The 24,238-nt window shown below is 37.4% G+C and overlaps 1 long non-coding RNA gene across 1 annotated transcript; it reads left to right on the top strand.

Annotated features, from left to right (window-relative positions):
* The first annotated feature begins 12,033 nt into the window (after nucleotides 1-12,033).
* LOC120526839 lies at nucleotides 12,034-23,705 on the top strand. The gene is made up of 4 exons (XR_005633188.1): nucleotides 12,034-12,098; nucleotides 13,299-13,336; nucleotides 21,273-21,316; nucleotides 23,319-23,705. It is a non-coding gene; the product is annotated as an uncharacterized LOC120526839 (long non-coding RNA).
* Nucleotides 23,706-24,238: the final 533 nt, after the last annotated feature.

Raw genomic sequence — 24,238 nt, 5'->3', positions numbered from 1 at the left:
AGCTTTTCAAAAGCATACAATCTGCACCCAGTCTTATGATTCTCAAGTGTATACACAAAACACCTGAGACTTTATACTCCACCGATCTTTTCCTGAGTCGCTGGTGCTATACTGATTCAATCACATTTCAAGCAACTTTGATACTGATTTTGAGATCTGGTTTTTCACCTAATCTTGGGACTAACTATAAAACTACTTTTGTTCTATATAAAAACTAGTTTTGTTCTCTATTGCTTTTTAACTTTGCAATGTATAATCACCAATGCTGTTTGTATTATGTGTAGTGTGACCAGTAGAGTGCCCTTTTCCTCAGGTGGAGCAGGTTCAGTTCTGGGAATTGTGCTCTTGCAAGATTGTTCTGCTTTTAGTGCCACTTTAAACAAACAAAAGCAATAAATTAGTAGGCAGGAGTTTTTGTTAGTCATCTTGAGTAAAAGTGTATGCTAAATAAAGCATAATAATAATGAGAATAATTACTCTGACACTTGAAGCAAGTCTCTGGTTTTGTACTGTTGCCCATCAGGTTCTGCAGGCCCTGCTCACCACTAAAATATCTTGAAATATTTCTTTTGACGTTAGCACTGATTTGCCAATTTCCTTACATTTATGAGGCATTTAGAATTTTTTGTATTATTACTTCATCTTAATTTTAAATGCTTAGCTCTGTTTTGTTGTTTTCCTATTAATTTGCCTTTTTCTGTGTTAGTTGGGCCCTAATAGTATTCTATTGATGACATTTAACAGCAAGGGGGGTAGATATGGAGGGCAAACTACACTAAATACTGAAAGGCAGCAGCTACTTCAATGTTAGACCTACTAACATGCTCATTAGTAAATAATGGATTAAATAACCAAAACACTTGGACATCATAATGATGATGAAAATCTGAAAAACCAAGACTTAAAAAAACCACATTATTTTAGCCATGTAATATATTGTACATAAATTCTTTGCCCATTCTAGTAGAATTTTACATTACTTTTATTTACGGTATTTGCTCATTTATGTGTTTATTTAATTTTGTCCAAAAATATTCCTCCAAAGAACAAAAACCACCACATGGGATTCCAGGACTGAGCTTTAGAACCATTGACATAGACTAATAGACAGGGCGCTTAAAAATACTGGACACTATTGTGTGTCTTTTGCAGCAGATACTATGGAATTGGTCTTAGAATGGGGCATAAACTGTCCCATCCTGCCAGACGTTTACGAGAATGCATTCATTGTATAACAGGTCACTAGCAAGGAAGTTGTGTGTGGTCCCCGAAATATTAGCAATAAAAAGTTTGAGCATACAAATTAGGTGATTGGTGTTTGGCAGAAATTCACAAAATCAGGTAAATGATTGATTAACAGCTAACTTTTAAAAGTGTAATTGACACATAATTGAGGAAACCACACTTGTGTTCTTAAATGTAAACATCTATGAAACCTCTGAGCAATTGTTAGTCTTTTAGGAGGAACACTTATGTTGAAAATGAAATCAAAACTAAATGAGACATTGGGTAATAAAAATTTATGATATTTTAATATATTAACATTCTTAAACTCATTTAATCCAGTTTAGAGTAATGAGTGACTAATGCCTATCACAGCAACAGAGGGCTCAAGCCAAGAAACTGAGCTGGATAACAGTGTGGTCACGAGTATATCACAGAGCTCTCTCTCACACATGAGGGCCTATTTAGATGTACCAATCCAGACCGCGAGGGGGCGACCGCCCTGGTTACGTTGGGGGCCACGGGTAGAGGGCTTGGAAGCCCAGCCCTGTAGGGACCCGTGGCCACCGCCAGGTGGCGTCCCAGTGCCTGAACAACCCTGGAGCCCAGCACTTCCGCCACACCAGGAAGTGCTGGGGGGAAGAAGACAGGGGACACCCGGAGGGCTTCCGGGTGCGCAGCCGGCACTTCCGCCACACTTCAGAGGAGTGCCGGGAAGCAGCTGGAGCACATCTGGGTTCCTATTTAAGGGGCTGCCTCCCTTCATTCAGTAGCAGAAGTCGGGTGGAAGACAGACGGAGCTGGAGAGAGGACTGGAGGCGGCCAGGAGGAAGGCACGAAGGACTGTGAGGCCTGGACTTTGGGGGATCGGTGCTGGAGGCACTGGGGGTGTACGTAACATAAAAACTTGTAAATATTGTAAATATTGTATAATAAACGTGTGTTGGGTGAACCTAAGATGTCCGTCTGTGTGTGTCCAGGCCAGCGTTCACAATGTTTAACATTGGAATGTGCGACAAAACTGGAGCATTCAGAGGATATCAAATTCAAACATGGGAAGAATATGCAGAATCTACACAGACAGTTATTATGTACAGGATTCAAACCCAGGTTACTGAATTTGTGAGGCAGTAATGATGACGGATGTGCTATTGGACTGCACATAAAGTCTATTATCTTCATTGTGCACAAAATGGCAAATTTTAAGCTGGCACTATGGCATGTATTGAGGACAACTGTATTTGTAAAATGTAACTGAAAGTCCTTTTACCAATGTAATCTCAGATGATCAAGAGGTAACACTGGGAAAACACTGGAATACTTTTCAAAATACTACCTGTTTCTTTATACAAGTAAAAACTAAATTTTATGCAGAAGATATTAAAGAAAGGTTAGGAAAGCTGATCAATTCAGTTTATGAAAGGCTCTAATTTGCATGTAGTAAAGGAAATCCTTTGCTAAAATGTCGTATATGAGGCATAGTTGTTCAAAGAAGACCAACATACTGTCAATATACACCTGCATGGCACAAAATATGTGGCTCCCCCCATAGTGGAAGTGTAGATCTCTCTCTAAAGAAAAACATTTACAGTGGAACCCTGAATTAATGGTTTTCACACATTTCATTTTTTTGGATGTGGTTGTTCATATAAAAAAGATCTTGTCTGGGGAAGCAGACACTTTCTAAGATTATGCTCCCACTGCACCTGAAAGTGTCTCTATCTTGATTTTTGTCTTGTGTCTGATTTTTCTTTTTGTTTGCTCAAATTAATTTTCTGACTGCTGCAAAACTGATAAAAAAAAGTTGAATAACATGAGCAGCATGTAATGACTCAGCATTAGACTTAATATACAAAGAACAAAGACAATAGTTAACAGTATATGAAGTCAAAGCAAAATGGTTAACAAATGAGAAAATAGTAATTAAAATATTAGTAACCCAAACTCCAAATCAGATAAAGTTGGGACAGTATGGAAAATGGCAAAAAAAAATATTTGCAGACAGTATGAACCCAATATATTTCATGTTTTGTCTGGTCAACTTCATTTAATTTGTTAATATACATGCATTCCTGTATTTCAGGCCTAAACAACACATTCCAAAAAAATGGGCATGGTAAAGCATTTCCTTCTCACAACACTTAAAAGATGTTTTGGAACTGAGGATACCAAGTAATGAAGCGTTTCAGATGTTATTTTGTTCCATTCTTCCTGCAAACAGGTCTTAAGTTGTGTAACAGTACAGGGTTTTCATTGTCTCTTCTTTCACTTCATAATTTGCCACACATTCTGTACTAGGGACAGGTGAGGACTGCAGTCAGGCCAGTCCAGTACCTGTACCCCTGTGTTCTGAATGTGGTTTTGCATTGTCTTATTAAAAAATACATGGATGTCCCAGGAAAATTTGTTGTCTTGGCAGCAGCAAATCCTAATGTACTTTTCTGCATTAATGCTGCCATCACAGAAGTTTAAATTATCTTTCCCAAGGGCACTGACACAACATCATACCATGACAGACTCTGACTTTTCGACTTTAGCTGATAACAGTATGGATGGTCCTTTTTGTGGCTGATCTGGAGCACACACCGTTCGTCCACGTCTTCCAAAAAAGATCTGGAATACTGATTGGTCTGACCAAAATACATGTTTCCACTGTGTGATGGTCCATCCCAGATGCCTTCGAGCCCAGGGAAGTCGACGCCACTTCTGGACATGATTAGCACAAGGCATCTTTTTGCACAGTAAAGTTTTAAGTGATATGTGTGAATGTAACTCCATATTGTAGTGCTTGACAAAAGTTTACCAAAGGAATCTCTTGTCCATGTGGTTATATCAACTATTGATGAGTAACAATTCTTGATGCAGTGTTGTCTGAGGGATCGAAGATCACAGGTGTTCAGCTTAGGCTTGCACCCTTGACCTTTACACATTGAAATTCCACCAGATTCCTTAAATTGTTTAATAATATGATGCACTGTAGGGGGAGAAATGTACAAATCCCTTCCAATATTTCTTTGAGAAACATTGTTTTTAAACATTTCAGTAATTTTCTCAAGCATCTGTTGACGAACTAGAGATCCTGTGGTCTTCTTTGCTCCTCGAAGACTGAGCCTTTTATGGATACTGTTTTGTACCAAATCATGATTACAGTCCCCAGTTGACTGTTTGAAATCATCTCATTATTTAATTATTTTACTTCATTACTGACCCTAATTTGCTCCTGTGACAACTTTTTGGGGAATGTTTTGCAGACCTGAAATGCAAGAATGGATGTATATTAACACATGAAATGAAGCTTACCTGACAAAAAATAAAATATCTTGGGTTTATACTGTCTGCAATGAAATGAAAGTCAAAGTAAATGTAAGAATTATTCGTTTTTTTTTTTTTGGTTTGCATTTTCCATACTGTGCCAACTTTTTCTTTTTTAGGTTTTATTTAGGTAAACCAATACAAAAACAAAGAAAATAGAAAGATATTAAATATATAAAACACAACAAAATACATAAAAGTAACAATATACATGTAGAAACTAAAGCCAGAGGTAGCTTTTAAATACAGAAGAAATACACACTCTATTTTCTTAAGAGCTTGCACTGCGGGATCAGCTCCCAGCTGTTGGCTGTATTGTGTAAGGCACTTATTGCACGTTACTTTGAGGCTTTAAAGACAGCTTACTCACCTGCTCTTCATTCCTTTTTTGTACTGTGTAGACCACATCTGTCTCTGTCCCAGCCAGTGCACCTTTTTTGCTACAGCTGAACCCTACCAATGAAGTCAGCTTCAAGTTCTTTTAATCTCAAGAATAAAGCTGGAGCAAGACAGACAACTAGGAAGTTATCCATTTTGCAGTGTAAACATATAAAAGCTCCAGTACTGAATTAAGCCTAAATACTGTTCTTCCAAGTACCAGAATAAAATTCTTTCTGCTCAGTTCTCTCCTACCTATCCCTTTCACCTCAACAAAAATTCTCTCCTGCTGCTGTTATAAGCCAAGTTTCCATCCAGTTTTTTGCGACGTTTTGTTATCGACAAACAGAATATACGTAAAAAAAATGTGCGAAATTTGCTGTCTCCAGCCTGTTTCCATCCAACCGACTTTTTATCGATAAAATGGTGTGCATGATGACGTCATCCCCCCCAAAACGAACTGTCGCATAAGTTTTGTTGTATCGCGAAAAAAAATCTGCCCTTGAGCCGTTCCCATACATAATTTTGTGTATGTCGCAAATTATCTACCATTTGTTTTCCACGTTACACCCCCTCCACTAAACAAAGAAACAAAGAAATGGAGAGATTATTTAGACAGTTTTTTGAAATTTGCCAGCTTACTGTTATTTCAGTTTCACAAATAATTGGAATTGTACATAATATCTGAAGACAACAGCAGAATGAAGCAGTTGCTTGTCTGATAGCCCTAGAGCTCGAAGAAAGTACCCCAGTGCAACAAAACCCACGGGTATGGGAGAGACGACAGAATAAGACCTTCTGGGAGGAGGTGGTGGAGAGACACTTCACAGAAAATCTCTGGCTGCAACATTTTAGAATGACACGGCCGACGTTTGAGATGTTGTGTGGATTCATCAGTCCTGATGTTGCGCCCATTACAGGTTGCCACCGACCACCGGTTTCAACCCAAAAGCGGATTGCCATCGCCCTTTACAAGCTGGCAACCTGCACCGAGTATAGAGTAGTTGGAGAAACTTTCGGGGTTAGTAAAACTACCGTCCATCGATGTATATATGCTGTGTGCACCGCTAAAAGAAAAATTAATGTGGCGTTATATCAGACTTCCGACTGTAGCGGAGGCCAATGAAATTGAATACCGCAATTCCTTGGTGCATCTTGTGCCACAGATTTACGGTGCGTGGGATGGCACGCATGTGCCTATTCTTTCCCCGACGGAAGGCTACCGCGATTACATTAATCGCAAAGGGTGGCCATCTATTGTTCTTCAGGCCCTTGTTGATGACAGGTGCATGATACGAGACATTTGCGTTGGCACTCCTGGAAGTGCCCATGATGCAGCTGTGTTTGCAGCATCGGATCTGTACAGGTGAGCCTACCTTTCAACATCCCTTCTCAGTGCGATAACTGAATTAGTACTGTAACCTGCTTCTCTTAAGGCTTTTAATTAAAACTGAAATTTGAATTAATACAAAATAACAATGTTTAATCAAAAAAAAAAAAACTAAAGTTAATATTAATGAGAGAATTTCTCATATATGCTAAAACATCTGCCATTTAATAATAAGAAAAAATGTTTAGATAATGAAACACACAGTTTATTAAATATTTTGACTGGCACAGTAAATTTCCTTTGCGGTTTTTGTATTATTTAGACATCCTGAGAGACACCCCCAGGCTACAGTTGATGTGAAGGGAGTTCAGGTACCCCTTTTAGTAGCAGGAGACCCAGCCTATCCGCTACTGCATTGGCTCATCACAAGAAATAACGAGTCTCTTCATCAGACCAATCGAACCGCTCCGCCATTCTCGTTTTGATTGCACGTCATGAAAATGTATCATGTGACACATTTATTTGTATTAAAGCCCTTTTTTCCGACAAAAAGTTTTTCCAATGTAGTTTTTGCGACATCTGAGGTATCGATATGGAATTTATGCGCTGTCAAGGATGCCAGGGGCCATGACCCGGCCGGGACGCCATGAGGGACCAGATGTGGGTCTGCGCCTACCCTGGATCACGTGGGGGTCGCCTTCCTGGTTTCTCTGGGGGCCACGGGTACTGGGCATGGAAGCTCCACACTGTAGGGGCCCATGGTCACCGCCAGGAGGCGCCCCAATGCCTTGGGGACCTGTTACCCCAGCACTTCCGGGAAGAGCTGTGGAGGCAGCCCGAAGACAAGGCATTGTGTGGCCAGGACTAATTTGGGGTTTTGTGCACGTGACTGGGTGTGAGTGACCATTGACTGGGGTCTGTGTGACCCATTATACTTGTAAATATTTGTAAATAAATGTGTGGTGGTCTGAAGAACAACATGTCCGCCTGTCTGTGTCCGGGCCGGGTTCACAACGCTAAAGTTAAACGGAAAAATATTATGTCAATATGTACAACATTTTATCGATAATTAGCATTTCCATCAGCTATATCGGTTAAAAAAATTTGAAGCGCTAAATATTTTTTCGCAAAAACTCCTTGGATGGAAACCTGCTTATAGACATTACTGAACATTGTTTTCCAGATGTGCCTTGCTAACTGTCTTTAGGAGACAACTATAAAATAATTAACAGGAAAATATCACACACATTGTTTTACTATGTATGAAGAAGTAAATAAAACAAATCTGAAAATTGTTAAATATTTCGGTTAGGGAAAAAATTGTTACAAACTGACTTGAAATGATATACAAAGTACACAGTCAGCATAAATTTGACATGAGAAAGGGAGAATGTGCGAAGTGGCACATATTAGACGGAGTGATTAAGCTGCAAGTGAAGAGTACAACGGTGGACGACGACTCATTTGCAGAGTTTTCACAAATACATAAGATCCGACAATGAATCCAATACAAAAACAAATGTCTATGTGAAAATGGAACGACTGATGCAATGTTGTACATGATCGTAAATGACATGTCTATTAAGGGAAAAAAAAACTGATTTGAGTACAGCTGTAGTGAAATGTTTGCACATGCGTTGAATTAAACACATACGCACTGACACAAATTGAATCACATAAAGAGTTTGAGGGCAGATGTGTACACACACAAAGGAAAACAATTACTTCTTTATATTTATATTTGCATACATTTTTAGGTCATCCAAGTCTGTGAAAACATTGCAAGTGAGCTGCATCCACTCACAGATCAATTTATCCACAATGTGTCATCTTGCATGTTCTCTATTTCTTGGATACAAGTAATGCTGGCTGTGAACTTCATATACTGAGAGCTTTTCTGCTATATCAGACATGTGATGATAAAGAAAAATAAGGGTTTGACTTAGTATAATACTTTACACTTCCAAGTGCTTAAAAAGTGTTGTGCTTTTTATAATTAAATTCTGAAGTGGTCTTACACTGACCAACTTTGAAAAGTTGCTGTGCCACAGCATCCCTGTGGCTCATTCTCACTCTCAGTAGAAGAAAGTCGCACATAAATTGAAGAATGCACACACCATAATACAAAAAGAAAACAATTGGTGACAAGTTTTTGTGTTTGACCAGTTGATTTCACTAATTTTCACGAGCAAATACTGAATCATTTTTTTCCCCTGTGGTCATGCACCTGTTTTTTTTTGTTGAAAATGCATTCTAACATTTAAAGTAAAAATATATGCAATAATAAATACAAATAAAAGCAATAATAAAATTAAATAAAAAATATGATGCAAACAAGAATTTTTTTTTAACTCAAGCTGCATTAGCTGTATGTTTTTTGGAGATACGGCAGTAGGAATGTATTGTTATGATATGAGCTGATGGGTCATTAGTGAGAACAAAAAAATACAGATGCTACTTTCCATAGCCTAGCCAGTTAAGGTACTGAAAAAAAATGTGTCGGTTTTAGTGTTAATTGTCTGTTAAGGAAAAGGTAGCTCTGGTTTGTAACAAGTCTTTTGTGACATGAAAAAAGGGTGATGCTACTCTATCCTACAATCAACTAACTAGAAAATCTAAAATGTCCCTTTCTGTTTATGCATGCAGGCACTGCAATGGACTGATTCCCCATGCACGATGAATTCCTGCCTTGCACCAAAGGGTTTTGCTCTAAGTGAACTTCAGTTTGATTATGGAGGTTTGGGAGTGTTGAATTACTTTTATAAACATTGTTAGTCTTACACTTTCATTTCAGTTTTTTTAAGCAACTTACATTTTGCCCATTTACTCATAATGAAATCTGCAATAAAGCAGTATTATATATTTTTCAGATCTAAAAGAAAAACATAAATAAAATTAATTTGTTACATACACAGGGTATTTTTTGTGATTCACAGATCTTTAAGAATTAATAAAGACCCAACTGTCACATTTTTTTTCTTTTGGGATAAATGTGGTTGATCAAGTAGGTGGGTTTAAAGATGGATATACAACAACACTGAGCATACTGCTTTATTATATTAATTTTCCAACTATTCTGAGTAAAATTAGGCACATTTTTTAAAACATTATAATGATGTTGAATTTCAAAGAAATATAAATACATTTTTTCTCTTCATGCAATTTAGAACTAGCTCCAGATATGTTACATTTGACATTCTTTTGTTTGAAAATGGCTTAATGTGTATCATGAATTTGACTTAAGGAAACAGTCCACCCAAAAATAGTTTACCCCATGCAGTTAGTAGTGATGGCCATCAAAAAAAATTTATCTCATGTTCTCATTTAGAACAAACGGAAAGTTTCTAATACAATAGGGGTCTGTTATAGAGGGCAGCTCAACATTCTGCAGAGCCTTTTTACCTACATTAAGATCTTGTAACCAATGATGTTTAAGTAAAAAGGCAAATGGACCATTTTAGGAAAGGAAGTAAAAAATAATTAAAAACAGACTTTCAGCATCTTGATCATATAAGTGTCATATTCCAGTAATTTTCCAGATAATTTTCGCAGTTTATTTGCCTTCAAAGTATTCATCTGAAATGACTCTGATTAACCCTTAAATAAAATCAGCTATGGCTGTAGGATTTCCCTGCTGATTTATCGATTGCACCATACACAGTTACTATTGCCCGAAAATAATTTTTTTATTAAATAAACACAGTATGTTGCTATATGGATAAGAAAGTAAGAAATGTATTTCCTTTATGCTTGACCAAAACTACAAACTAATAACAACTGTGTAATAGCCATATGCACTCTCTTATTATAAATTGTCTATGTTTGCACCATTTAAAGTATGTTAGAAATGCATTTACCTGCCTTTTTCAGGGTCTTGTTAAAATACAAATCTGATCAAGTTCTGTTTTCTGCTGCTCAAGATTCAAGTGAGACAGAGTTGACTTTATTTTAAAAGATTCTAATTTGATGCCATATTGAAAGCACTCATTTCATGGTTAAAATCCTCATCCTAATTTCGCAGATCTGAAAATACCCATAAATATATATGTTCAACAACAGCTTCAGCTGAAGCTAAATATGTTGAAGATGACAGATTAAAAATGGAAAATCAATACCTATTATTCTTAATAGTTAATCAAATTTGTCTTGAAAATTAATACCATATAAACTGTTTAATATATATTCTATAAAAATCCACAAGGTGCTTAAGTTAATGCCACTCAGTAAAACCAATTTTCTACTTTTCATTCATTTTTATTTAAATATTTAGAGTGCTAAAAATTGTACAGTAATAATTAAAATATATTTTAGAAGTTGTCTTCTGTTTAATAAATGATTTTCATGAAAATTGATCAAAGTATTGTAATAAGTACAAATTAATAAGTTCCACTTGCTATGAAGATAATTTTTAACTACTGTTTGCAAAGTAAAACTTTATCCAAATACGCCTGACCTTGTCTATATAGTTGTGAAGAGTTTCTTGGAATTGTATCAAGGAAGCTGTCATTAGTCAGCAAAATTCCACTGAAATAGTGCCCTTCTACTAAAGCCTACGTGTTGTCATACACAGCATGCATTCAGATACAGTATAACCTTTTGAGAGAGTTAGGAGAAGACAACCTTGATAAACACTATTAAAAATAACTTGCTGGGTGACAGCTGACCTGCTGTGCATCAAGGTGGTTTGTGCCAAATCATGGTTTAAATGAGACATGTATTTTTTCTTTTAGGATGATGCAGATTGGGGTAAATGAATCATTATTAGAAAATATAAAATGAAAGCAGGATGTCTGGGTCATCTGCTAAATAAGAGGGTAAATAACTGAAAAAAGAGTCAATATATATGTCTGCAAGTGAATATCTTTCTGAAACCCTATGTTGTAATGATTGCATTGACATCTCTTCTCGTTTATTTTAAAAATACAATCAGTCTCACAAGTTCTTTTGCTTATTCCTAGTTCCTTTTCCCTTTTTGTCTTAAAACAATTTTCTTAAAAATTACTGTTGTTTAATAACAATGCATTGTATTGTCTACAGTTATATGTGGTTTCTCTTTATTTCAGTTCCTCACACACTTCTTGAGGTCTTATTGACCTCAAACCCCCTAAAGTTGTAATTATAGACTGTTATTTTCTAAAACCTATCCCCTGCATGTAATCATACACCAGATATCACCTGAATATATTTTTGTATGGAAAGCACGTTGGGAATAACAGACTGAGTAGACACTTGCTTGTTCTAAATTAAGAGTCAAAATTCTTTACACAGTGTTAAACTGAATAACTGGCAGGCTTAAGATTATTGGTAGGTAAATTATAGGCATCATATACGCTTGGTGATCTTAATTTTTTATATTTCTTAATTTCAACAATAAACATCTACCTAGAAATCCTTCTATTCACTAGATCATTTATGAAACTGTAATAGCTTACCCTTATTTAAGTTACAGATTCCTGGCAGCTATCCCAGCATTAAAGGGTAAAAGACAGAACTACACCCTAGAGAGGACACAAGTCATTCTAAAGACAAACATATATGCAATGTGAGGAGTATCCAGCAGGCAATTGGTTGCCTAAGGCAAGATCTGCAACAGAATAGCCTAATGAAAGGGTTAAGTCCTGCAGAAAACCTCCTGGAAGGAGAAGGGGGAGGGTGGCATGAGAGAGAGAGAGAGAGAGAGAGAGAATACATTGACAGCAAGAGTTCCTGCTGATGCCAATGTCAGAGGGGGTCAACCAGGGATGCTACACCCTGTATGCTTTATACCCCATAAAAGAACTAGACAGCGACAGAAAAGGAGAGAAGAGAAATGGCCTGGGTAGAGGTTTTCAAAACTCCCCTAAGAGGTCAGAGGGTAGGTGGTCCAGCAGTGGGTAGGAATGAATAACTTTCTGGTCATACAGGAGAAGGAGGAAATGTCTTTTTATTCTAAATGTGTTAACAGCTGGATTACTGCATTGTAGACCTGGAATCTTATTTATAAAACTTTGCAGTGTCATTCTGACTAGGTGTCCTTATTGTTCTGAGTGTCCTAGATAAAAACCAAGATCCCAGGCCTTTAATGACCTCTTGGGCACAGCCATCAGCAGTGTGTCTGTCTGCAGAGAGAGTGTTGACCTTGTTGAGAGGTTTACTTACCTTGGCAGTGACATTCATGTCTCTGGTGACTCTTCCTATGAAGTCAGTAGACAGATTGGTAGAGCATGGGGGGTCATGAGGTCACTGGAAAGGGGTTTGTGGTGCTCCCGATATCTATGCAAAAGGATGACGGTCCAAGTCTTTAGAGGCCTAGTGCTTCCTGTCTTGCTATATGGTTGCGAGACATGGACACAATCCAGTGACCTTAGATGAAGGCTGGACTCCTTTGGTACTATGTCTCTCCGGAAAATCCGTGGGTACTGTTGGTTTGACTTTGTGTCGAATGAGCGGTTGCTCATGGAGTCCCGAATGAGGCACATTACCTTTTGTTGCGAGGGAGCGCCAGTTACAGCACTACGGCCATGTGGTGCGTTTCACCGAGGGTGATCCGGCTCATAAGATCCTCATTGTTGGGGACCCGAGTGGTTGGAGACCAAGGGGTCGCCCACGCAACACCTGGCTACAGCAGATAGAGGGTAATTTCCGGAGGGTGGGACTGGAACCTTTGTCTGCCTGGGGTGTTGCAAACTGGGATCTCGAGTTGTTTTGTTGTGTAGTGGGTGCGGCAAGGAACGGTACCAGTGCATGCTCCCCAACTTGACTTGACTTGATTCTTGCTTCAATTCTCTAGCAGCATATTTCTTGTCCTTATATTTAAAGACAACTCAGATGCACATTAGCATGAAATGAAATTTTATTTATTTTTTTCATGATTTATTTTAACATCCAAATTATTTATTTAAAATTAAAATCAGCTTAATGTCATGACTTCTTCACATGCCAAATCTCAGTCCAGTTGAGACTAAATTAGCAATTCAATGACCAAATCCACTGCCCATTTATTTATAAAAGTTATTGAACATTTTATTTGACATCAGCTAGCATTTCTGTGTCACACCCATTTCTGTCACTGCAGGTTCCAACAGGCAGTTTCCAGGACTGGCTCACTATTAGGTAAGCATACATAATAAAAAGGTTTCTGAGTTTAAATAGAAATATTTATAGAAACAATTCTGTGACAAAATAATTAAAAATATATGCCACACACATATAAACAGTGAATCATATGTATGAATGAAAAACAGAACAGTTGATAAGAATGGAAAAGATGTTTAGAAGGGTCACCTTGTATGGTCTATATAACAGAGAGTTTTTTTTTAGTTAGTTTAGATTATTAAAGTGTGTTGTCATAAAATTTTTATTTAATCTTTGAGGACTTTGTATTAAAGAGTAGCCATTTGGTTAAAAAAATGACTGGATTTATTTATCCATCCATCCATTTTCCAACCCGCTATATCCTAACTACAGGGTCACCGTGGTCTGCTGGAGCTAATCCCAGCCAACACAGGGCGCAAGGCAGAAAACAAACCCCAGGCATGGCGCTAGCCTACCGCAGGGATTTTTTTAATTAATCAATTAATGAAAACCTTTTAATGTTCACGGTGATTAACAAGCCTAAAATTCTATATATTACTTCTGTTCTTCTTATAAACCCTGGTGTCTTCAGCCTTTTCAGAGTCACAATCATGTTGATCTGGTCCTTCCAAATAAATTAACATTAGATTATTTAGGGTGTTCTGCCTCATTTGATTCCTCAAACAGGTTTTTATTCTTTTAGGGCAGCAAATCGACTTTCACATTCAGCTTTGCTCAGAGGTATAACCAGTCTAACAGCAGCTAGTTTTGCTAAATTTGAAAAAGTCCTCTTCAATTTAGATACTGTTGCTAATTTCATTAATATTTGTTATGGAGTCAAGGTTTTGTAGAACTGTCCTTTAATAATTTTTGATTTAACAGTTCTTCTTATCCCGTGACCGTGTGTTAGGATATAGCGGGTTGGACGATGACTGACCAACTGACTGACAGTTTATCTTATTTTGTAGAGCCATAGTTTAAAAGTGTATGGCTGGGTCTTTAGAACAAGAAGAAAAAAATCTCAGTGGCATGATTTTGATCATGGCTTTAAGCTTTGAGAAGCCTTGACAAGCAGGAAATGATTGGCATATCAGGAAATCTTGCATCTGGGTGGTTAACACATGTGCTTATGTACTTATCATAAATTGCAGCCTTGAATGTAATTACATTAGCATGTGTATCAGGTCTAGCCATTCATCTGCAAGATGTTGATGAAGATTATGAATATGTCTTCTGGGGTGTCTTTCAATTTCATGATGGATAATTTTGTGGCTTGTAAGGCTCTATTTCTGTTAAGTTAACATCTTGCCTTTGAGATGCTCTAGACAATTAGGGGAAAAAACAAATAACATTGAAAAGTGTCATTAGTGAAGCAACGAAGCTGTATGTTTTAATATGTCTACTTAACCTTCAGCAGTGATATCATGTTGTTTGGTGGCTTCTCTTTCAAGTGCAGCTGTAACATCCATCCATCCATTTTCTAACCCGCTGAATCCGAACACAGGGTCACAGGGGTCTGCTGGAGCCAATCCCAGCCAACACAGGGCACAAGGCAGGAACCAATCCTGGGCAGGGTGCCAACCCACCGCAGGACACACACAAACACACCAAGCACACACTAGGGCCAATTTAGAATCGCCAACCCACCTAACCTGCATGTCTCTGGATTGTGGGAGGGAACCGGAGCGCCCGGAGGAAACCCACGCAGACACAGGGAGAACATGCAAACTCCACACAGGGAGGACCCGGGAAGCGAACCCGGGTCTCCTAACTGCGAGGCAGCAGCGCTACCACTGCGCCACCGTGCCGCCCGCAGCTGTAACACTCATAATTTATTCTCTTAGAAACTGTCCTGCTTAGTCATAACTCAGACATCTAGTATCACTAGCCATTTCAAATATAATCTGAAAGATGTTCAGTATATTTTGGATTAGAGTAAAAATAGTCAACTGGATGGAAGTGTTTTGGAAGAAGAAAAATAATTACCTTAAGATATCTTTCATTTTCACTAAATAAGACAGCTGTTTGGACACTAGCAAGAATCAGTCAGTGGTTTACACAGGGCAGGTGATATAAGTCCAGCTGTTCTATCTTTGAGCAATTTTGTGATTCCCTTTTGTTTTTTGAAAGTAAAATGTACATGTAAAATGTTTGTAACAGCGTCTCTATCAAGAATCTGAATTAGTAAATTTAGTAATAGATTCAGCTTTGCTATCAATCATATTGCAGGTTGCTACAAAACTAATCCTGACCTTTTTTATTGACTTTTTTAATGTACATAATCATCTGTTTTAAAACTGAGATGTCTGTGGTTTCATCACACATAACACTGAAATAATCTTCAATAATCTTTCAGTATTATAGATCTAATTTCTGATGTAAAAATATTAAGCAATTCTTGCATTATTGTCTCTGAGGTATAGAGTGTATTTTTATCAATGTTCAGATGTTTTAGTAAGAAACAGCCTATAGCGTTGTAATGCTCATGCAATAGTGTTATATGTTTTACTCATTTGCCAATACATAGATGTTAAAGCTCCCAGAAAAGCAAAATTCTAATTCAATTTGTCCTATCCCAGTTTGTTCAGGAATATTTTTTTTTCATTTATAAGGTATACAGGTAGGGCAGCATGGTGACGCAGTGGGTAGCGCTGCTACCTCACAGTAAGAAGACCTGGGTTCGCTTCCTGGGTCCTCCCTGCATGGAGTTTGCATGTTCTCCCCATGTCTGTGTGGGTTTCCTCTAGGTGCTCTGGTTTTCTCCCACGGTCCAGAGACATGCAGGTTAGGTGCATTGGCGATCCTAAATTATCCCTAGTGTGTGCTTGGTGTGTGTGTGTGTGTGTACCCTGCAGTGGGCTGTCACCCTGGCCGGGGTTTGTTACCTGCCTTGAGCCTTGTGTTGGCTGGGATTGGCTCCAGCAGACCCTGTGGCTCTGTAGTTAGGATATAACGGGTTGGATAACGGATGGATGGATAAGGTATACAGGTATCAATATGAATTTTACTTTGTGATCAACCACATTTTCTTTTGAAGTCGTATGCATAGCACAGTTACCCAAGTCACATCCTTGTTTATGGGCGTCTCTTTGAGCATTTCACAGCACACATCATTCCATTAACTTTCACTACATGCCACACTTAGTGCTGAGTGCTTTCAAAAGCCCAGCTTACATTAGGAAAACCAAATGTTTTTTGGGAATCGAAACTGGCTCATAAGACAGCCATTATCATGATAAAAAAATCTAAAAATCCTGCCATCCCTAAAAGCTCATTCCTTTTGTATATGTCCATTTGTATATGTCCATTTGCAGCCATACTGTGTCAAACCATTAAGAAGTGATCCTCAATCACAGTCCTGGAGGGCCCCAGTGGCTACAGGTTTTTGTTCTAACCTGGTTGCTTAGTTAGAAAGCAATTCTTGCCAATAATTTAATTTCATGGCCTGTTAGTGCTTTAACTCTGCTATGTCAGGTAATTCTCATATCCTAGAGTTTCTCCCACTTTCTAGGGATATCATCCAAATGATCTGAAGACTAAAATGGATGAGTAATTCTCAGTCCTTCACTTTTTTCTCTTCACTTTCCTTCCAAGTATTTAGTTAAACCCAATAGTAACTGATAAATACACACAGGTATAAATGGTAACAAGTTAAATGGATAAATGCTGGTCTCTTTTGTCATTTGCATGTTATTGCTAATTATGAGTAATTAAAAACCAAGAATACAGCTGCTTAAGACTAAAATAAGCAATAAGGGTTCAAAATATTAATGAATGACACAACTAAAATGAAGCAGAAGTGTTATTTGAGCAATAAGCGCTTCTTATTAAGCAATTGGGTTGGAGCAAAAACCTGCAGCCACTGCAGCCCTCCAGGACCGTGATTAAGGACCCCTGCCATTAAGCTACAAATAGGATAAGGAGATGATATTTAAAGTTTTCTGTATGCATGGAGTGAATAACACCACATGTGATTTTACTGAGCTTTGGTTTCTAATCCTGAGAAATTAAACTGGTAAGCTATATAAATTGACAGAAAAGTTTTTCAGTGCAAATACACAGTATTGGCCCTCATAAAATGGAACAGTCTCCACACTGTCTTTGTTGGAAACCAACAAATTTGTCATAGATTTGATAACTTGACCACTATGCTTAGACATTTCATCATATAAAAATAATTAAATAGTGTCTTTCTTTAATTAAGCTTTTACTTGGCATGGCGTAACACTAGAAATGCCACAGCCATCACCAATTGCTGTTGTGTTTTAAAATATTTAATTATTTCATCAGCATGCATGTCACACTGCTTTCTTTCTTGACTTTTCTTAACTTGCTGCAAATACCTGGGGCCTCATGTATAACGCTGTGCATAGAACTCACACTATAACATGGCGTAAGCACAAAAGTGGGAATGTGCGTACACACAGAAAAATCCAGATGCATAAATCTGTGTGTACGCAAACTTCCACGCTCTTCCACTACATAAATCCCGGTCAGTGTGAAAAGTAACACTCGTGCACGCACCTGCTGTCCTGCCCCAACTCCTCCCAGAATTATGCCTCTTTGAATATGCAAATCAATATTAATAGCCCTTAAGCTCAGCTTTCTGTGAAAAGACTATGGGAAAATAGAAGAATTTCAGAGAATACCAAGTGGAGACAAGGAAAAATGTACTATTTGTTGGTTTAAACAGTGGTATAAACAACAGAAGGAAGTTGACTGAGTGACATAGAGTGTCGAAGAAACTCAAAAGCTTAAGTTCACAAAGTTGCATAGTGTCTGAAATAAAAAAAGAAGTTGTCAGATATCAAAGTCGCCGTGAAAAGGCGAGTCGTAGCCCACCGTCCGAGTGTCACATGAAACCTTATTAGGGTACAGACAAAAAAAAAATAGGCACACAGTGGGGAAAAAAGCATGAAATGTCAACTTTAATCTCAAGATTTCCACTTTAATCACGTAGTTTATTTTGTCATTAAAGTAGAACATCATAAACTTCATCTTAAAATCATTTAATTTACTAGTTTCTCAAATCCCATCGTAACTAAAGTAGCACGTTAAATGCTTTGTTTTGTATTTGATCTTCTATGTCCTCTGTGTATGTGAATCAGTACTTAAACGGGCTTTCTCTTCCTCCGACAGGACACAGAATCCATTACATTTGTGATATTACAGCTCATTGCATAACTAAAATACTGAGATGTATACGTGATATAATTTTATGATGATAGGAGTTAAATTATGTTATTAAACATGGGAACACGGTGGCAGTTTGCAGTGATTGTTCATTCCTCACACAAGGTGCTTGCTGCGCCATGCGCGACCTTCGATGAAATTGCAGCAGTACTGTCCCTTTCAAATGTACTAACCCCCAATTCCTTCTCCAAATACCCAATCGCCACACAATCAGCTCTGTAATAGATGTTAAGCCATCTGTAAGCTTAGAACGCCGATTCTTCAAAACATTTAAGTAACATTGAAATATCTTCGTAGTACGTGTTTAATTATTCTATCCATCTATCCTTCCAGTGTCACGCCAACCCCAGCAAGAATACAGCGTGAGGCAGGAATAATCCGTGAATAGAGCACAAGCTCCTAGCTAGCACTGCGGCACTGTGTCCTGGCATGTTTAATTATTATCAATATAGATTATTTAAATTAAGTTAAAGTTTTATCTGTAAAATATAATAAACATATTTTGGCTGCATTTCATCTTAAAATGATATTGTCATCATATGTAAATACGCGCTTTATAAAGTGGCTCAGGTTGTGCAATATTATAACTGTAGTGCAAGTTTACAGTGAGGTAATTGTACTTATAACTACAAACAGTTCTACAAGGAGCACTTGATAGAGTGATTGAGTATGTTTATAGTTCTTGGGATTAAACTGTTTCTGAACTGCGAGGTCCGTACAGGAAAGTCTTTGAAATGTTTGCCATGTGAGAGCAGTTCAATAGATAGCATGGCTGAGGCAGCTTGATGCTGTATACTGATAATTCTCTTTCTCAGCTTCTGTAGATCTTTAATTCCCCACTAATATAGAGTGATATAAATACTCAGAGTGGTGCAGTGAGAGTGATATGGGAAAAGATGGTCTGCTGTGGCAACCCCTAATGGGAGCAGCTGAAAGAAGAAGAAGAAGAAGAAGGTGCAGTGAGAGTAACAACGCTAAAGCAGCTATTGTATTTAGAATAGTTGGACCATTCTGTGGGCCATTATATTGTTACTGGTTAATTACAATCAGATGCATTAAACTAATAAACAATATGCGGATAATTTCAGTGTATTTATAAAGCCGCGTCAGAGATGTGGATCTGAAAAAGAAAGGATAACCACACAGGAACAGTAGCACTGCTTTGATGCTGGGTGTCACCAGTCTGCAAAACCGAGCTGAGAACTTACGTACGCCAAGGTATGAGGTACTGTGGAAATGTGCGTGGCTTTATGCCAAGTTTAGATTTTATACATTGTGATTTGAGCGTAGAAATGTTTGTATGCAACATTTTTGTGCGTATGCACCGTTTATACATGAGTCCCCTGTGCTTTTGCAGCTCTGAAACTCTGCTCAGAAAATGTGATTTATAATATATTTCCTTATTTTTTACATGAAGACCCTCTATTACTGCCATAAACAATGCCACTGAACATTGGCACCCAGATGTGAATCACCATGTTTCTCCTCCAGCTCTCACCTGACTGCATTTAAATATCCTTTTTACCTTGACAAATCCTTTCCTGCAACTTTAATTGAAATTACTGAACATTGTCTTCCAGATGTGAATTGTCATCTGTCTTCAGTACAACAAAACAATCAATGAAACAATGTCACAGTACCTGTGACGAAACACTCCAATTATTTCTGATGGGTCAAATAAGACTATAAACTCACTTGAAATAGTATCACAAAGTTTTTCAGACATTGCTGAATACAAAGTACACAGTTAGTATTGCTGTGACATGGTGAAGGGAGACAAGGGGAGACACAATGGGCAAAATATCCGACAGTGAGTGTAAATGTGAAAATTGTGAAACTGAAAGGACTGATGCAAAGTGGTATTTTATGGTAAACGGCACCTTTAAGGAGAAAAAATATGATTTGAGTACATCTATATTGAAATGCTGGTGCAAGTTTTGAATTGCATGCAAACACACCGTCAAACATATTGAATCACAGACATGATATGATGCCAGACACGTGCACACTCAAAGAAAGCCGACAAATTATTCTTGTATTTGTATACTGTAGGAGAAAAATTACAGTTAGGGGTTCACATGTTTATTTAGGATGAAGTATTTTGATATGCTTTCCATATTGAAATATAGCATTCATTGTAAAGAGCTAGCATAAAAGGGTTAATAATAGTCAGAAGCCTGTTCAGGCATATCAGGAAACCAGATAAAGGTAAAGTGAACAACAAAGACAAGAATGTACCAGGAGCAGGTTGATGTAATATACCAAATGTATGATTGAGAGATCAGCAGATGTCCTGTAAACAATAAAAGCGGACAGTTGTCACATACATGGTGGTTTCAAGAGTACTATCTAATGGAGAAAGACTTTGATTTTGGCTGGTTGTGCTCTATACTAAAACACCTCATTTATTTTGATCAATCAGAGTATGATATGTAAGCATTAATCAGCACAGGTATGTAAGTTCAATTATCAATATGTATGAGCTTTTGTTTTTATTCTGGGATGATTCTGACCATTCTGTAACAGACTGCTGTGAAGGATGATCCTTCTAAGGCTTTTTCTGAGGAAGTAAATTAAATGATGCCTTGAACAGTTTTTCTCCTGCCTGATTATTGACTCAAAAGGTTTTATCACACTTGTCTCAGTAGAGGATAAGGTTCTTTTTTTAATTAATATGTTTAATTTCTACCACAGTATGTTGTCAGATCTGCCGTTTCTGTGAAAATATTGCATTTGAGTTGCATTCAATTTTTCACAAACTGTTTTGCTTGTTGTTTTACAGGCAAGCCAGCTTCTTCCCTCTACTACAACTGCTGGTCTTTGGAGGTACTTCCTTCAAGCATGCTCCCTTAAGCTCTCCCACAGCCATTAAAAGACAGCCAATCGTTTTGCTGTGCATTTTTCTCCACACTGTAGCCACAGCTAAGAAGACATGATGTCTTCTCAGCTGTCAGCATATTCTTCTACCTGTCAAAGACAAGGTGTGCTTTTTTATAATGTAATCAGATTGTCAAATGGCATACATAATAGGGGATGTGATTTTTATTGTACATGCTGAGTTGGGGAGAAAAATAGACTGCAGGTGCCCATTTGGTGAGGAGAAGGGCCTCAATAAGTGCATTAGTAATATGCTAACTCTTGGCCATTTTTAATACTTTTGCCTATGCAATATCCACAAATTCCATTGTAGAACACAAGCATGTGGCATTGATGACAGATGGGTACAACAAGTATCCTAGAAAATGCACCCTAAAACAGAAAACAGCAAACATTTTCTTTACCAACAGATATGTATAAATTCTGCTCATATATAAGATGATTATGTTAACTATTCTTCTTATTTAACATGTACCTTCAAGGTTTATATATCTTTTATTTTTCTTTTCAATATCAGGCAAGTATAATATTTACTTATATTTGTCACAAGTATTTCTCCAATCTTATATTTTTTATATTATGGCCCTACCTCTGAGAACAAGAGTTGTTTTTGCCATGATGGTCAGGTTAAGTTTAGAACAAAATTTTCATCTTACACCAATTACCATAAATCGTGTGTTCAGTATCCACAATAATTGTAAAATGTGAAGCTTTTTGATATGTTAATCATTTTAGCAATTAAAAGCAGCAATGAACAGTTCCACACATTGTACTGTAGCTGAACTGAAGGAACGAGTCCAGAGACAGTGATCCAAACAAAACAGGCTTTTATTTTGGGGCTTGTATAAATACTGAGATAGATGCCACTCTAAAAAATACCATCATTGTTATAAATAACGCAGGCTAACAGTGCACCCTTTTTTCACCCAATCACAAGAAGGCAAGACAAATAATACTGGGGTGAAAACTAACTTTGGTGATCCACTTATTTATACTGTTGTTGCTGGTCTGTAATTCTATTTTCTGTCTGCTCCCACTTCTTTCCCCTCACATTCTGTATTTACAAAAGAAAAAATGTTGTCGGCCCAGCTGCTTAGGACTCATCAGGATTGCAATATCGTGAAATATTTGAAAATCTGCATTTTGAAGCCCAGAAATAGAACAGCAACATTACAGATGACAGGCTATCTATAAAATGAATACAACTGAACTAAGGTGGATTAAAAATGCAGTTGAGCCTGGTTTACATCATATACTCCCAAAGGTCTTATTCAAAGTCAAAGGAGATGAATTAACAACAAAGGAGATTTAATTTATTCCAGCATGTTCCAGAGTTTTGTAGAATGCAAAGTTCAGCATACCTGTTTGATGTTTTGCTATCAAACATCCATTCTGCCCTACTTATGTTCTGGTAATTTCCTAGCCAATGCAATACAGTTTGCATCTACAGTATGTCTGCCTGTGTATTGATGCTGTGATACTGCTTGCAATTAACATATGCATGCTAATCCACATTTGTGGCAATGATCTTTATGTGTATGCCAATTTAAATGAATGCAGCTTGCTTTAACATTACCTCACATGGACTGGTGGGAAAATGTATTGATCTGCCTATTACCTCACATGTTGTTAGGGCATTCAATGTTTGGTGCAAAATTCATGAAATAGCTAGTTTTGACATACCCAAATCATTGCAGTTCTGGGGGTGATAAAATCTTGAAAGATGAGTGTTAAGGTTTAAATTGTATTATGAACCATGCAGCAGTCTTTAGTCATATTTTATTTGAGTCCATATTTGTATTGGCTCATAACTGCTTTAGCCTATGTTTGCTTTTTTCTATGATCACACACATGCATTTGGGAGACAGTTTACGGGCTCAAATAGATGTATTTACCCGCCGAAACCAGGGGTTGGCACTGCCCTCTAACTCTTTTTCCTCTCTCACTGCAGAACAACTGAAGAATCTTCAACCTAACAACGTCACTTCCGGTTCCAACCCTCAAGAGCCCACCTCTTCTTGACGTCACTTCCAGATCCAGAATGCCATCTACCCATGATATCACTTATGGTAGCCAACCATATATAACACCTCCATTTTGCCTTTTGTCAGTTCCATTTTGAACTCTGTCTTTAAAGACATCATTTCTTTTTTTTCTCTGCAGTATACGGGGGGATCTCCCAAACCTTTGATGGTATTTGTGTCCTTATTTTACACTATTTTCTTAGCTTATACATTGACTTAAATTAAAATAATACAGCAGCAATGTTAACCTTTGTGTGGTATTCGTATTTTTGTTACTCAGGTTTTAGTCATGGGTCTGGTATATCTGCAGTGGTTTTGGGCTTTTAAAATAATAAAAGCATAATGTCTTATGCCAAACTACTTAAAAGATGTTGTCTTTTTCTCACTAAATATGTTTAATGTTCATATTAAGCTCTGCTAGATCACATTTCTAAATCAAAGTTCTGTTTGATTCTTTTTATAAAATTTGACTTTTGTGTAGAAATCAATAATCATCAAGATACAAGCATAATATATCATTAATATTGTACAAATATAAATGAGACAAGGTTTCCAGAGCTATTGATGTTCCTTATTCTGAATTGAACAAATTGAAAAGACATACAGGGTTATACTGAAATGATACAATTAGCCTGGATGAACACAAACGTATAGCATCTATCCACCACATGAAAGGCAGACTTTCAAAGTGTGTTTCATGTAAATTTATTTTTTTGCAACTGAAGCATGTAAACTGAGTCTTTCTGTCCTTCTTGGGTTCACAAACATCCCACCATTTCCTCTTGCAGTGACTGGTAGCAGCCTAGAATGATGAAAATGCTAGTTAGTTCTGAAACTCTACCAACAT

The sequence above is a fragment of the Polypterus senegalus genome, chromosome 3, assembly GCF_016835505.1.
Source record: "Polypterus senegalus isolate Bchr_013 chromosome 3, ASM1683550v1, whole genome shotgun sequence".
NCBI classification, from domain to species: domain Eukaryota; kingdom Metazoa; phylum Chordata; class Cladistia; order Polypteriformes; family Polypteridae; genus Polypterus; species Polypterus senegalus.
This window is presented reverse-complemented; position numbering and strand designations above follow the sequence as displayed.